Below are 13,134 nucleotides of genomic sequence, written 5' to 3'. Positions count from 1 at the left end.
GAAAATCTAGCCAACTCACTGCTGAACGGGGAATGTGACATGAGGCTACATCCCATGACCCATGAGATCACAACCTGAGCTGAAACCCAAAGTAGAATGCTTAACCCGACTGAACCACCCAGGCACCCCTCCTGTATTTCTTCACTCAGTCATTGCCCGGTTATCCAAGCTGGACGCTTGCATATTGTACTCAACAGCTCCTGCTCCTTTTGGCACCCTCCCCAAACCAATAAATATTAGCGGACTAGTCATTCAGTCGTGACCAACCTTCCTTTCTCTACTTGCTCTCTCACGACTTACCATGTGACCTTGGGCACGTTAATTAATTTTCCTGCTCCTTGGATTTCCCATCCATAAAATGGGTTAGTTCTATCTGCCTCGTGGAGTTGCAAAGATAGAAGCAAGGTAATGGGCTCTGCTGCAGTCATTCAGACCATCACCAGGCCACATCTTGCTTACAGTGTTTCTTCTTTTAAATTTTCCGTAGTTAACATACAGCGCAATATTGGTTTCTGGAGTAAAATTCAGTGATTCATTAATTACATACACCTCCCAGTGCTCATCACAACAGATGCCCTCCTTAATACCCATCACCCGTTTAACCCACCCCCCACCCACCTCCCTCCATCAACCCTGTCTGTTTTCTATCTTTAAGAGTCTCCTATGGCTTGTTTCTCTCTCTCCTTTTTTTTTTTTTCCTTCGTCCCCTTCCCATATGTTCATCTGTTTTCTTAAATTCCACATATGAGTGAGATCATGAATCATACAGTATTTGTATTTCTCTGATTTATTTCACTTAGCATTAATACACTCTAGCTCCAGTCTTGTCGTTGCAAATACTTTTAAAGATTTTATTTGGGGGGAGGGCACCTGGGTGGCTCCGTCAGTTGGGCATCTCCCTTCAGCACAGGTTGTGGTCCCTGGCCCCTGGGGTCGAGCCCCACGCTGGGCTCCCTGCTCAGTGGGGAGTCTGCTTCTCCCATTCTTCCCCCCCCCCCAGCTTGCGTTTTCTCTGTCTCTCTCTGCTCTCTGCGCACGCTCTCTCTCTCTCAAATAAGTAAATAAATAAATATATTTTTAAGATTTTATTTATTTATTTGACAGAGATCACAAGTAGGCAGAGAGGCAAGCAGAGAGAGAGGGGGAAGCAGGCTCCCCACCAAGCAGAGAGCCCAACGCGGGGCTCGATCCCAAGACCCCGAGATCATGACCTGAGCCAAAGGCAGAGGCTTAACCCACTGAGCCACCCAGGTGCCCCAATAAATAAAATATTTTTAAAGAAAGATTTTATTTTATTTTATTTTTAGGGTGAGCAAGCAGTGGGTGGGGCAGAGGGAGAGGGAGAATCCTGAAGCTGACTGCCTGCTGAACACAGAGCCCAGAGTGGGTCCCATCCCAGGACCCTGAGATCATGACTTGAGCTGAAATCGAGTTGGCACCTTACCAAACGAGGTGCCCCTAAAGATTTTACTTTTAAGTAATTTTTACACCCACCTTGGAACTCAAACTCACAACCCCAAGATCAAGAGTTGCAAGTTCCTCTGACTGAGCCAGCCAGGCACCCCACATCTTGCTTACTGAAACCACCTCCTAATGTGCTTTTCATTTTTTTAAAAAAGATTTTATTTTTGCAAGAGAGAGTGAAAGAGCCTGCGCACGCACAAGTAGCGGGAGGGGCAGAGGAGAAGCAGACTCCCCACCGAGCTGGGAACCCAGATGCAGGACTCCGTCCCAGCACCCTGGGATCATGACCTGAGCCGAAGGCAGCTGCTCAACAGACTGAGCCACCCAAGCGCCCAAACTAGGACTTTCTTTCTTTCTTTTTTTTTTTTTAAGATTTTATTTATTTATTGGACAGAGATCACAAGCAGGCAGAGAGGCAGGCAGAGAGAGAGAGGAGGAAGCAGGCTCCCTGCCGAGCAGAGAGCCCAATGCGGGACTCGATCCCAGGACCCTGAGATCATGACCTGAGCCGAAGGCAGCGGCTTAACCCACTGAGCCACCCAGGCGCCCCCAAACTAGGACTTTCTGAAGGGCAAATCCTTTCCTGCCACTGTTCTGTGTAAAACCTTCTCATGCCTCCCATTGCCAGCTGTATACAGTGAAACTCCTTCTGTGTTCATTTTTTAGGAGACCATCTTTGCTCTGGCCTCTGCTGCCCTCCGCTGCCCTCAGATTCAGTTCTCTGCACTACACTCTCCAACCTCTTCTGGAGAATAGTTCTTCCCACTATTCCAGCCAACTCCTCCTCTCCTTCAGGTCTCATACCTCATTTGTTCTAGGAACCCTTTCCGTATCCCACAAGACTGGATCAGATGTTCCTTGTCAGTGTTCCATGGGTTTTTTTCCAATCAAAGCATTTTATCCCTGTTTCATAATTGCCTGTTTACTTTTTCGTCTCCTCCATTAGACTGTTACCCTTGAAGTCATTGTGTCTTGCTCATCATTGAATCTTCAGCTGCTAGCAAATGTCTGACTTCAGGTACAGAGTAGGCAGACATCAGATATCTGTTGGGTAAATGATAGGAGAGTATGTGTACACTTCCTTCCCCTCAGCAAGGCTGGTGGCTTCAGGTCTGATTTGCCATCACACAGGCTACTCATGAAAGAACTGTAGAAATTCTGTCACTGCATACCTGGTGGGGCCTTATGCAAGAGGACGAAAGCTCCCCCAGGTGATGTCCTTTGTTTAAGACGTCTCCTCTCCCCTCCCCCAGATAAAGCTGGGATCATGAAGACACCACCCCTGATGGTTCCTGTGTTTAATGAGACTTTGTCATCTTTGGAGGGTTAACTAGGAATAGACTCTTTATGGCAACTTTGGAGCTGTGTTCACGGCAGGCTGTCAGTGCAGGAAGCCTGGGCAGGATTTTAAGACCCCTGCTCTAAGTTTGGTATCTGGTCAAACTCTGAATTCTCCAAGCACATCACATAAAACAAAGGTGATTAATCTTTTACAGGGAGACTCCAGATTCCTTTGCGAATCTCATGAAAGTTTTGCAACATTTGCTTTTATGGAGTTTTGAGAATTCTTTTTTTTTTTTTAAGAATTTTTATTTATTTATTTGACAGACAGAGATCACAAGTAGGCAGAAAGGCAGGCAGAGAGAGGAAGGGGAAGCAGGCTCCCCGCCGAGGAGAGAGCCCGACGCGGGGCTCGATCCCAGGACCCCGAGATCATGACCTGAGCTGAAGGCAGCGGCTTAACCCACTGAGCCACCCAGGTGCCCCGAGTTTTGAGAATTCTTTGTATGTTTTGGATACAAGGCCTCTATCAGACATAGGATTTGCAAAAATTTCTCCCCGTCTTTGGCTTGTCTTTTCATTCTCTTAATAGTGTCTTTCGAAGAACCATTTTTAAATTTTGATGTTCATTTTCCGATAGGATTTTGATCCAAGGTTTCCTTCTCTGGATCTCCACATGGATAGCTCTTGAATCGTAGCACTTAAATCTGGTTTTTAGCGAGGGCAGGAAGAAGCACACTTTCTGAACTTCATTCTTGTTGAGTTATATCCCCTCTAGTGGAGTTTGGGTTTTAGCCTAGGTCGTACTGCCATTAGACCAGGACAACAGGGAGAGCCTCCTGAGTCCGGCTCTTTAAAGGGCCTGATCTGGCTCTCCTCCAGTTGCACATTTCTTCATGGGGTTAAGGGGACAAGCCCACCCAGAGCTCACACACCTCTCCCCTTCTCTAGATCACAAACTCCAAGTATTTAGGACCTTGCAATTCTTTGCCCAAACAGCTCACTTCCAAGCTGCTTCTCCAGGTTGTTTTCTTTTCTTTCCTTTTTTTTTTTTTAAAGATTTTATTTATTTATTTGACAGAGAGAGATCAGAAGTAGGCAGAGAGGCAGGCAGAGAGAGAGAGAGAGGGAAGCAGGCTCCCTGCTGAGCAGAGAGCCCGATGTGGGACTCGATCCCAGGACTCTGAGATCATGACCTGAGCCACCCAGGCGCCCCTCTCCAGGTTGTTTTCTTGAGGGCAAATCAAACTTTGTGTGTGTACCCTAGGCCTAGGTTTGTAGGATATACTTATACTAGGCTTATAGGATAGACTTATACCTGCAGGTTAGGTAGCCTCCCACATGTGGACACTAGGGCCCTTCTAGAACAGGGCAGACAGAATGGGAAAAGAAGTGGGGGCAGGCCTCTGTTTGTACTCTATTCCTTTTCTGGTTCCAGGTATGCTATCAAAAATTTCTGGGACACCTGGCTGGCTGAGTAGGAAGAGCAGGTGACTCTTGAGCTCCAGGTCATGAGTTTGAGCCTCACGTTGGGTGTAGAGATTACTAAAATAAATAATTTTTCTTTTAAAAATTTGGGCGTGCCTGGCTGGCTCAGTAGTAGAGCAAGTAACTCTTCTAGATCTTGGGGTTGTGAGTTTGGGCCCCACATTGAAAGTAGAGCCTACTTAAAAAAATTTTTTTCATGAGTGACTTGTGAGGAGGAGCCAGAACTTTGAAATTCCAGATTTCTGAGGTAAGTGATTCGTTGAGTGGGTGAGTATGCTACGAATGGAGCCAGAACACATAAAAGAGGAGGAATCTGGGATGGGTATCAAGATTACAAGTTAAAGGGCCCCTGGGTGGCTCAGTGGGTTAAGCATCTGCCTTTGGCTCAGCTCATGATCCCAGGGTCCTGGTGTCGAGTCCCACATCTGGCTCCTTGCTCAGCGGGGAGCCTGCTTCTCCCTCCCTCTCCCTGCTACTCCACCTGCTTGTGCTTTCTCTCTCTCTCTGTCAAATAAATAAATAAATAAAAATTCTTTTTTTTTTAAGATTTTATTTATTTATTTGTCAGAGAGAAATCACAAGTAGATGGAGAGGCAGGCAGAGAGAGAGAGAGAGGAGGAAGCAGGCTCCCCACTGAGCAGAGAGCCCGATGCGGGACTCGATCCCAGGACCCTGAGATCATGACCCGAGCTGAAGGCAGCGGCCCAACCCACTGAGCCACCCAGGCGCCCCAAAAAATTCTTTTTAAAAGATTACAAGTTAAGTCATTTAACAAAAATTTGCTGAGCACCAGTTTATGTACCTGGCATAAGACTGAATGAGATGAAAACTCTGCCATTGTAGAATTTATATTCTGGTTGGCGGGGGGGGGCGGGGGAGTGATGGACAATAAACTAAGACATACGTTGCATCTGGTGATAACAAGAAAAACAAAGAACAGAATGAAGGGGACTGCTATTTTAGAGAGAGTGGTCAAGGAAAGCCCTGCTAAAGAGGTGACATTAGAGAAAGACCCTGGATGAGTCATCAGGATATCTGGGGAAAATGTTCTAAATCCTTCATTTACTGAAGAGCGATGTAAGGTAGTGAGGCCATGATTGGCAGGCATACTGGAGGAACAACCACCAGATTGGTGGGGGGTGGAACTCGTTGAGGAAGGGGGCAAAAGGTGGGAGATAAAAACCATCTTTAGAGACTAGATGTTGAGTTTGAAGAAACTGTTAGATCCAAGCCCAGCAAGTAGTTGAAAATATGAGTCCAGAGCCCAGGACCAAAAGTTGGGCTGTAGGTAAAGAAATGGGAATAGCTAGCCTGGAGACGATAGTGTAAACCATGCGTGGGAATGGGTGTCCCTCCTAGAGCGTGAGAACAGCATCAAGGATGGAATCCTGGGAACACCAGTAGGTAATGATGGGTAGAGGAGAGGACCTAGAAGGAAGAACCCAGAAAATCAGGAGAGGAGAGTCACAGGGCCAAGCACGGGGCACATTTCAAGGTGTCCAGACAGTGACGATGTCTAGTGAAATACTGTGTTTGAAAGTGCGTGGAGGGTATTACAGCCTTGTTATTATTAATGATAGTTAGAGAACACTTGCCCCCTTCTAATGGATATTTCAGTTTAAGGGTAATGAGAATTTTGTTACATGCACATAGTCTATTTATAATCAATTCCTACTGTTTTATTGGGTTTTAAAAGCAAGACATATGTAAGTTACGCTGAAGGAGCAGAATTCACAATCCCTGTTGACTCTTAACTTGGCTAACAGTGTGTTTAACTTGTATATTTAAATATGGGTAATAATTCTTAGAATTCTCTGAATTCCCCTGATTTGGGTTAAAAGCTTATAGTAACACTTTCATAAAAGACTTGCAGATAGAGCTCTTCTACCTGTCTATAGGGAAGCCTTAAAATAATTAGAACTCAGTGGACCAAATGTTATGTTCAATGGTCTCCTAGAATTTGATTTCTGGACTTTGGGTGGCAGGTGTGGCTGTTGCCTGTGCCTCTCTCTCTAAATGGCTACAGAGGTCAGTGTCAACGGATAGATACATGAAGTCCCTGGTGGTGAGTTGCCAAGGAATCTTGTTGTTGCCGAGTCTGTTAAATTCTTCCATGAGACCAAGCATTTATCGCTCTTAAGTCAGATCTAATAATCCTAATTATTTAGGAAATAAATTTTTAAAAAGTTGATTCTTGCTTTCTTGGGGTTGACTGGGGCATTGGAAAGGAGAGCTCACTTTTTTCAGTTTTGCCATATTCCCTCAACAGAACCCAAGGATAAGAGAGAATCCATGAAAAAAAAAAGTAATAAGGACAAAAAGAACTTCAAAATCAGAGACTTCCAACATAAGGTTTGGGAATATGAAGGCTTAAAAAGAGGGAGGTTTAACCTTATTGGTTTTTTTTTAAAGATTTTATTTATTTATTTGACAGAGATCACAAGTAGGCAGAGAGGCAGGCAGAGAGAGAGAGGAGGAAGCAGGCTCCCTGCTGAGCAGAGAGCCCGATGCGGGACTCGATCCCAGGACCCTGAGATTATGACCTGAGCTGAAGGCAGCAGCTCAACCCACTGAGCCACCCAGGCACCCTAACCTTATTGGTTTTGATTCTTCTCTTCTGACCGTGTAACATAATGATTAAGAGACTAGAATTTGGGGGTGCCTATGTGGCTCAGACAATTAGCATCTGACTCTTGATTTCAGGGTTGTGAGCTCAAGCCCCACATGGCTCCACACTCAGTGGGAGTGACTAGAATTTGGAGTTATATCAGAGTTTGAGTCTCAGCTCTAGCTTGAGCCTGAGTTTCTACATCTGCAAAAGGGAGAGGATACATTTTGATATTTGCCTCTAATACAGCAAGCACTTAATGAGATAATCTCTTAAGTACTTAACAAGTGTTAACTAGTATTTTTTAAATTGGATTTTTTTAAAGATATTATTTATTTATTTGACAGACACAGATCACAAGTAGACAGAGAGGCAGGCAGAGAGAGGGGGAAGCAGGCCCCTGCCCAGCAGAGAGCTTGATGCGGGGCTCGATCCCAGGACCTTGGGATCATGACCTGAGCCAAAAGCAGAGGCTTTAACCCACTGAGCCACCCAGGTGCCCTAGTATTATGAAGACCATATAGGTATAATCTTCATGAGTCATTTTCTTTTCTAGCAAAACTATCCAAAGGACTGCTGCTTCCCCAATGTTAGACCCTATGAGGCCACAGTTTTTAGATATGGTTAGTTCTCAGAACAAGTTCCAATTGCATTATGAAGCCACATAAGGAAAATGTCATTATCTTATATTATGATTTGCTTGGGACTCTAAACAGTATCTTCTAACTTGTCAGATTGACATTGATGATTTTTTTTTTTTTGGATTGGGAAAAATGTGTACCTCTGCAAGCAAAGAACCTGTCGATGCTGAGACCTTAATTGAGAAGTAGCTTGGCGAGGTGGCTTTTGGAATCACGTGGAACTGTGTTCCAGTCTTGGTTTCAGCTGTGTGGCTTTGAGAAAATGTTTTAACCTGAGACTTGTTTCCTCAATAAAATGGGAAAATATCACTTATCCTTAAGGTTTCATTTAAAGATCAGCAGTAGTATATGTGAAACACCCAATATACAGTAGAAGTTCAAATCACAGTAAAATGTCTTGTTGCTAAGGTGGAGATATGCTTGCCATATTTTTTTAAAGTTTTTTTTTTAATTTATTTGACAGAGATCACAAGTAGGCAGAGAGGCAGGCAGAGAGGAGGAAGCAGGCTCCCCGCTGCGCAGAGAGACCCTGGGAACATGACCTGAGCTGAAGGCAGAGGCTTTAACCCACTGAGCCACCCAGGTGCCCCATGCTTTCCATTTTAAAGTGGCTTTGATGAATTTGAGAATTAGAAGAGAATTCAACGAGCTAGTGCAAAAATAACCACCTTCTCCTTCTCCTCCTCCTCCTCCTCTTCCTTCTTAAATATTTTATTTATTTACTTGACAGACAGCACAGACTAGGGGAGTGGGAGATGGAGAAGCAGGCGCCCCCCTGAGCAGGGAGCAAGACGCAGGACTTCATCCCAGGATCCTGGAATCATGACCAGACCTGAAGGCAGACACTTAACCTACTGAGCCACCTAGGTGCCCTCACCCTTTTAAAGATATATTTATTTATTTTAGAGAGAGTAGAGCTCCATCATGACATGAGCCAAAATCAAGAGTTGGATGCTTAACCAGCTGACCCACCCAGGCGCCCTTGGCACGTTCTTTTTTAAAAGAGCATAATCCTAGGAAGTATAAATGAGAAACAGCTTTCAGCTCTGGTCAGTTTGACTGGAGCACCACAGTGTTGGAAAGCACCTTAGAATAATAATTAAAAAATTAAAGTTTGATGAAGAAAGTGAAGCTTGAAGTTTTCAGGTAAAGCTGAGTAGAGAACTCTTGGCACCTAATGTTAAGAAGGGTTGGTTGGTGATGTCCTTTCCACAACATGCTACATGTGGCATTTATTTTCCATTTTTCTCTCCTCTTTCTTTCTTTCTTTCTTTCTATATTGTTTTTTTCTACCTCGCCCCTGCCTGTGCCTTTGGATTGTGGCTGCATAGCTTGTCCTTGTTAGTAGCAAGAGAAGGCACTTTGAATTGATGTCATCATGTTCGAAGTCTGAAGGAGATACTCTGTGTTATAAAAGGGGAAAAAGCATGATGAATATTGATCTATGGATCCGGTAAGAAGGGTTGATGACTTAAAAAATTCTCTGTTAACTTCAAGGTGTAAGTAGTAAAAGTCAAAGCTTCAATTTGAGTATTCTGCTGTCCTGTAATTGTTTTTAAGAAGCAAAAGCATGTTCATTAACATACCCGCTCAGACCCCAGGTTTGGTCTGTGACAGGTAAGGGTTGTAAGATGGCTTGGCTGCACTGTGCTAATCTCAAAAGATTAGGGATATAGCTAGAATGCTCCCTAACACCTCATTTTTATAATGTCTATTTATATATTTGGCCTGTGTTGTTAGCTTGAATGTAAGCTCTTAGAGGACAGAGATTGTGTTCCATTCATTTTATACTCCCTACTTTTAACACAGTGATTTGTCTGCAGAGGGTATACAATAGATGTTTGTGGAATATCAAATGCACACACACACATACATTTTTTTTTGGAGGGGGATGCAAAGCTCCAATGATCATATTTTCCAAAATTAAAAAAATCACAATAAATGGTTTGAAAAGGTGGAGTATATTTCTTAGGACTATATGGCCAAAATACTTGAAATGTTATCCCAGAAAATACTGGGTGATGGAATCACTTTAATTATGGTATTCAGCCCAAGGGTTTTTATCCTGTGGTCAGTGAATTTAAAGGAGTATCCAGATGGAAGTGCATGGTCTTTCAAGTTAGATGAAAAAAGATAACACTTATAAAAAGATTTTATTTATTTATTTGAGAGACAGCAAGAGCTCACATGCATGAGCAGCGGGAGGGGCAGGGGGAGGGGGAGAAGCAGACTCTCTGCTGAGTAGGGAGCCTGACGCAGGGCTCCATCTCAGGACCCCAAGATCATGACCTGAGCTAAAGCTAGAGGCTTAACTGATTGAGCCACCAAGGTGCCCCCCCAAAATAAACATTTTTATTTTCATGAATGTCAAACTGAAACTTAGCATTATCCCCCATTGTGAATGCAGGCAACAAACCACAGTAGAATTAGCCATAACTTTCACTCTGTCACCAATATATATCAAAGGCATTTTCATATCACGTTAGAGTTTTGGATTTTCTTTTTAAGATTTTATTTATTATTGGGGTGCCCGGGCGGCTCAGTGGGCTAAGCCTCTGCCTTTGGCTCAGGTCATGATCTCCCATTGTCCTGGGATCAAGCCCCGCATCGGGCTCTCTGCTCAGCGGGGAGCCTGCTTCGCCCTCTTTCTCTGCCTGCCTCGCCCTCTTTCTCTGCCTGCTTCTCTGCCTACTTGTGATATCAATCTCTCTCTGTCAAATAAATATTTGACGGAGAGAAAGACAGGGAGAGAGGGAATACAAGCAGGAGAAGTGGGAGAGGGAGAAGCAGGCTTCCTGCTGAGCAGGTAGTGTGATGCAGGGCTTGATCCCGTGACCCTGGGATCATAACCCCAGCTAAAGACAGATGCTTAATGACTGACCCACCCAGGCGCTCCCATATCACATTATAGTTATCATGGACTTCTTGAATATCTTCTCATCACCGCTTTAAAATTTCTGTCGTTATTTGACCTGCTGCAAGAGCTTGATACTTAATGTCTTAATAAAAAGATTTATTTCTTTAAAGATGTTATTTATTTATTTGAGAGAGAGAGTGGAAGAGAGAGCACAAGAGTGGTGTGAAGGGCAGAGGGAGAAGCAGACTCCCCATGGAGCAGGGAGCCCCACACAGACTCCATCCGGGGACTCCAAGATCATGACTCCAGCCGAAGGCAGACACTTAACTGACTGAGCCACTCAGGCGCTCGATAAACAGATTTACATCACAAATTTGCTCTTAAAATATTTTTCCTAGGGCGCCAGGGTGGCTCAGTCGATTAGACATCTGCCTTAGGCTCAGGTCATGGTTCCAGCGTCCTGGGATCAAGCCCCGCCTCCAGCTCCCAGCCCCACAGGGAGTCGGCTTCTCCCTCTGCCACGCCTTCCGCTCATTCTAGCAATCTCTCTCTCAAATAAATAAAATCTTTAAAAATATATATCTATTTTCCGGGGTGCCAGGGTGGCTCAGCCTGTTAAGCATCTGCCTTCTACTCAGGTCAATAACCAACAGGTTGTGGTATTCAGCCCCACGTTGGGCTCCCTGCTTCTGGGGCACCTGCTTCTCATTCTCCCTCTTCCTGCCTGTCTCCCTGCTTGTTCGCTCTCTTTCTCTGTCAAAAAATAAACACACACTCATATATTTCATAACTGTATTTCAATATAAATTTTCTTTTGTAATGCTATGTATTTTATTTAAAATCTAGAATAGATCCATAGCCCTTACCAAATAGCACCAAAAATGTTAATTCTTGAGTTAGGGACACCTGGGTGGCTCAGTCGTTAAGCGTCTGCCTTTGGCTCAGGTCATGATCCCAGGGTCCTGGAATCAAGCCCTGGGTTAGGCTCCCTCACCTGCAGGAGGCCTGCTTCTCCCTCTCCCACTGCCCATGCTTGTGTTCCCTTTCTCCCTTTGTCTCCCTCTGTCAAATAAATAAAATCTAAAAAAAAAAAAAAATTCTTGAGCTAGAGGCTAATAAAGTTCAAGCCTTGAGGTCTCTCATTTGTACCATGCCCTTCCAAGATTCTGTTCCTCAATTTGTATTTATCATTTTATATCACTTCCAAAAAAGATCCCAGCATTTGTGTAAGTTTCACAACCCTTATTACAACACTTGGATCCACTGAGCCATTTATCTCAGTACTGAGCGCACAGTAGGTTTTTAAAAAAAGATTTATTTGGGGCGCCTGGGTGGCTCAGTGGGTTAAGCCGCTGCCTTCGGCTCAGGTCATGATCTCAGGGTCCTGGGATCGAGTCCCGCATCGGGCTCTCTGCTCAGCGGGGAGCCTGCTTCCTCCTCTCTCTCTCTGCCTCCCTCTCCATCTACTTGTGATCTCTCTCTGTCAAATAAATAAATAAATAAAATCTTAAAAAAAAAAAGATTTATTTGACAGAGAGAGCAGGAACAGGAGGGGCAGAGGGAGAGGAAGAGACAGCATCTCAAGCAGACTCCCTGCTGAGCGCAGAGCCCAAGGCAGGGCTCTATCCCACCACCTAGATCACCACCTGAGCCAAAAATCAAAGTGCCTAACCAGAGGCGCCATCCAGGCACTTCCATAGTATGCTTTTAATAATTAATTTGGGGCTGATAGGTTCTGGGAAGCTTAAATGATCCTCCAGTGTATCTGGAGATCCTATAGACCACTGCTTGACCTTCCTCCAGTCCCTAAGAGGGCTAGGGCATTGTATGTCGGGGTGGGGAACAGCTGGCCCTACAGAAGTCAGCTGGGAAGATTGTGGGAGGAGAGAGGTTTGCACCAAGGCAAGGACAGAAAACAAACCATAAGGGCGTTACGTTGAAAAATGGGTTTAGGAATAACAGCAATTCACCTCCTTGGGACTTAGCCCTTTCCCTGCACCGCTCTCTTGGCTTCGCAGATGCATGTATCTGCCGTACTTCTTCTTAACAATTAGCTGCAAACCCTGGGAGAAAAGGTCCCTGCTCTAGCATTTGTTAACCCTGCTCTCGAATGGTGCCAACTTCAGCGATTTCTCACGTTCCGAGCTGCCCCAACGATGTGCAACGGGGAGTCCGGGGACAGTTTTCCGATCGCTCCAAGAGATGATTTTTGTCCGTGAAATTCTCCAGCCAGACGGCTAGCCAAATCAACCTTATTAAAGTGTGCTCCAACGGGAGCCCGAAAGATGACCCAGAAGGAGGCCCGACCGCGTGGCGGTGGGCGTGTCTGGGGCGAACGCCTGCGGCGGCAGCGGCGCCGGCAGCGGCAGGAGGGAGGTTAGGGACGCCGCGGTGCCGGCGGAGGGGCGGGAGGGCAGCGAAGGAGCGGGGCCGAAGCGGACAGTAGGGGGCGGGGTTCCGGAGCCGGCCACGCGGCGCCAGGCCTAGCTTTTCGGTCTCGCATCGCCCGCGGACGAGGAGCGAAGAGCCTCGCCCACTCAAGGCCCGGTGCCCCGCAGCCTCGCCTCTCTAACCGGGGCTCCACCACAGACCCCTTTGTGTTCCTACCCCCGCCCCGGAGGCGCCCCAGCCGGCGGCGCTGACTTCCCTCATTGGCTCAGCCGACGGCTTCATCGATTGGCTCCCCAGTCGTCCAGCGTGAGCCGCTTCTTTCCGCTACTATTGGACGCCCGAGCTGCCTTTCAGGCCGCCGCGTGAGACGATTGCCCGGCCGCTCGGAGTCCCTGGAAGCAGTT

Source organism: Mustela nigripes, chromosome 14, assembly GCF_022355385.1.
Source record: "Mustela nigripes isolate SB6536 chromosome 14, MUSNIG.SB6536, whole genome shotgun sequence".
NCBI lineage: Eukaryota > Metazoa > Chordata > Mammalia > Carnivora > Mustelidae > Mustela > Mustela nigripes.
The sequence above is the reverse complement of the archived record's forward strand: the minus strand, read 5'-3'. Positions refer to the sequence as shown.